Genomic DNA, 3,710 nt, shown 5'->3' on the forward strand with positions numbered 1-3,710 from the left:
TGCAATGCCTCCTTTGCACATCTCTCCTTTTCCTTCAGGCCCATGTTCTGGACTGGAACCCAGCCTCCTGAACTCTCAATCAAGAGAGCACTGCTCTTCTGTCTAAATTCCAGAGGAAAGCATGACGTCCAAAGTCTTGTCTCCTATTATGATCAAAATGTGGCCAATTGGAAAGGTTAGGAAAATCTACCTCCCAGTGGATTAAGAATGACCAAAAAGCACTAGAAGCCATGGAGAGGGCTAACTGACGTTTCTTGCTTAGAACTGTAGATGTAGGCTTGTTTAGCCTGGCTTCAAGCAGAAAGGTGAAGAGATATGACTTCCGTAATCTTCACTACCCATCACAAAGTAATCGGCAACTCAGGATTGTTTTAAAGAGTGATGGTCTTGACTGCTACTTTAAGGAAGAAGCCCCAATCAGAGATGCTTCACTTCGACATCTTTAAAAGTTTTACTGGTACCCTGATCCCATTTTAAGACCAACCTAAATTACCTTGGGTCCAGAATATAACAACCTCCGCATATCAGTAAGGATGAACTCAGCTGGAAAGGTAACTAGCAGTGGCTTAACCCATAAAGCAGGTAACAGTTTCTTAATAAGACCTGACAGAGGTGATCTCAGGTTTCTCAGCAGCTCAACAAAGTCGTCAAGTACCATCAAGGATCCATGTCCTACCATCCCCCTGTATTGCCATCTTCAGCAGACTGGATGTCACCCTCCAGCTAGCTCATCCCTTCACTGTTCCAAGGAGGCTGCAGCAGCTCCAAGCTTCTCATCCTCAGAGGACATGGTTCAACTGAGCAAGGAAAGAGGCAAGAGTGAAAAAGAGAATACAAATAAATTTTAAATTTTTAAAGGCTTTTTTTTTTTTTTCTCCTGTGACTGTCTTATTTATCATGGGAAAACATATTTCCAGAGGACCTCCACAGATTCCCCCTTATATCTCATTGGCCAGAAGTGGGTCACATGCTCATCCTCAACCAATCACTGGAGAGAGGCAGTGGAATTCCTCCAACTCCTCCCCTGCCCGGAGGGAGGAGCCCTCCCCAAGGGAAGAAAAAGGGGTATGGGTTTTGAGTAGGTAACTGACAGTATTTGCCCCACTCCCACTCAACTGACTCTTTCTCCTGATCCTGTAACACATTTAAGTATCCTTGGCCCTCAGGCCTGCCTCTCCCTGACACCTGCCCCCTTTCTCCTCTTCCCTTCCCCAGCAAACTCACTGCAGGAGCCATATAACTGCATTGCCTCCGATGAATGATTGATAGGATCTTGTTACTATTAAAACCTGGGGCCCATAATAAGCCCTATGTCCTCTGTCCCAGGGGAATGGAACCAAGTTTTTGGATTTGGAAATAGTAAAAGATGTGAAAGTTTAGTTTAAAGGATGAGAGGAGTGGCCTGTGTGGGTAATTTTGTATGGAGGTGGGTGGAAGGAGAGAAAAAACACGTAACATGAACAAATAAATCACAACAACCATATCCAATAAAATAGAAATCGGGAGGCTCAATGTCAGATAAGGGGAAAGTAACTTTCCCCTTTCATGGTTTCTCATTATTAAAATCCCAACTTTAAAAGGCTGAGGTCAGAGCTCAGACAATGGGGAAGATGGGGAAGATGCTCCTTCTTAGGATCTAACAAAAAAGGAGCCAATAAGAAGTGGAGGGCTTCCCTGGTGGCGCAGTGGTTGAGAAACTGCCTGCCAATGCAGGGGACACGGGTTCGAGCCCTGGTCTGGGAAGTTCCCACATGCCGCGGAGCAACTGGGCCCATGAGCCACAACTACTGAGCCTGCGCGTCTGGAGCCTGTGCTCCGCCACGGGAGAGGCCGCGACAGTAAGAGGCCCGCGCACCGCGATGAAGAGTGGCCCCCGCTTGCCACAACTGGAGAAAGCCCTCGCACAGAAACGAAGACCCAACACAGCCAAAAATAAATTAATTAATTAATTAAAAAAAAAAAAGAAATGGAATCAAAAAGGAGAAAGTCATTTCTGGAAATGCATCTGTGAGATCCTCTCGTAGGTGGAAGAGAAAGAGAATTAGCGTAATTGAACTTCTACCTACTCTAAGGTAAAATACGTCATATACATTGCCTCATTCAGGCCTCACACCATAAGTTAAGAATTATTCCCATTTGTGACCTAACAAAGAAAAACCTAGCTGCATATTTTGTAAGGGACAGAGCCAGCACTTGAACCCAGATCTTTCTGACCCTAAAGCACATGCCTTGTCATCTCCCTATGACCATGAAAAGCCCATGAAGTCTCCTTTCCAGGGATAGTGATCTATCTGTACAGGCTCATTCATTCATTAAACAAATGTTATTTGAGCCATTATATGTCAGACACAGAGGTAGGCTGTAGGTTAGCTGTGGTTCTGCTTTGGGGAGGGGTGTTCAAAAGACCTCTAGGGGTCTCTTCTGGTTACAGAATTCTGCAATTGTAGGAAAGCAAGGCAGCCATAGCTTCTTTCTCTGCTGTTGTCCATATCTGATGAATTGCCACTGGGGAAGAGGCCAGAACATGGTGGACACTACTTTTCTGCCCAGGCTAGGAAGAACAGTAGAAGGGAGAGTCACCAAGAAGTTCAGTGGTCAAACTGGACTCTAGCAGTCTCTTCCAGGGTCCAGTGTTAAAAAGAGGCCTGGTGGGCTTCCCTGGTGGCGCAGTGGTTGAGAATCTGCCTGCTAATGCAGGGGACACGGGTTCGAGCCCTGGTCTGGGAAGATCCCACATGCCACGGAGCAGCTGGGCCCGTGAGCCACAATTGCTGAGCCTGCGCGTCTGGAGCCTGTGCCCCGCAACGGGAGGGGCCGCGATGGAGAAAGGCCCGCGCACCGCGATGAAGAGCGGTCCCCGCACCGCGATGAAGAGTGGCCCCCGCTTGCCGCAACTGGAGAAAGCCCTCGCACGAACCGAAGACCCAATACAGACAAAAATAAATAAATTAATTAATTAAAAAAAAAAAAAAAAGAAAATCCTTAAAAAAAAAAAAAAAAAAAATCTTTAAAAAAAAAAAAAAGAGGCCTGGTATAGAGTTTCTTTTGGGGATCATGAAAAAGTTGTGGAGATGGATAGTGGTGGTAGTTGCACAACATTATAAATGTCCTTTAATGCCACAGAATTATACACTTTAAAAATGGTTAACATTGTAAATTTCACGATCTATACATCTTATCACAATAAAAAAATTTAAAGTACACTTGGCAAAATAAAGTCTTGAAAATAATCTTGAAACACACTGTGCAACATTGCTCCTAAATGTACACCTATCCAAAGAATTAACCATTCAGAGCATTCATGCACTCAATTCATTTTAGTTTTGAGCTATCAGTACAAAAAGGAAGGAAGGGAGGGAGGGAGGAAGGAAGGGGAGAAACAGTAGCAAAAGCTCCATTAATTTATACATGGAAAGAGTCACAACCATAGTTGAAGCATAGAATTTATTCTTCTGGCTTGTTTCCCACCAACAGCATCCAGTGCCTGATAGACAGAGTCACAGTGCACATTTTAAAAACGTGCAGTAAGGTTCCTAAAAATAATTGTAAATCATACAGACTAAGTGACAACAGTAACAACAAAATAGACCCAGGACTTTGTCTTTCCAGCCTGAGCACCACAATCACCAGGTCACTCTGACCTTCCATGGCAGGCAGCCCTGGGCAGCTGGAAAAAGTGACTTCCTGACCAGGATGCAAGGAGCCTGGCA

This window comes from Balaenoptera acutorostrata, chromosome 1 (genome assembly GCF_949987535.1).
Source record: "Balaenoptera acutorostrata chromosome 1, mBalAcu1.1, whole genome shotgun sequence".
Classification (NCBI taxonomy): domain Eukaryota; kingdom Metazoa; phylum Chordata; class Mammalia; order Artiodactyla; family Balaenopteridae; genus Balaenoptera; species Balaenoptera acutorostrata.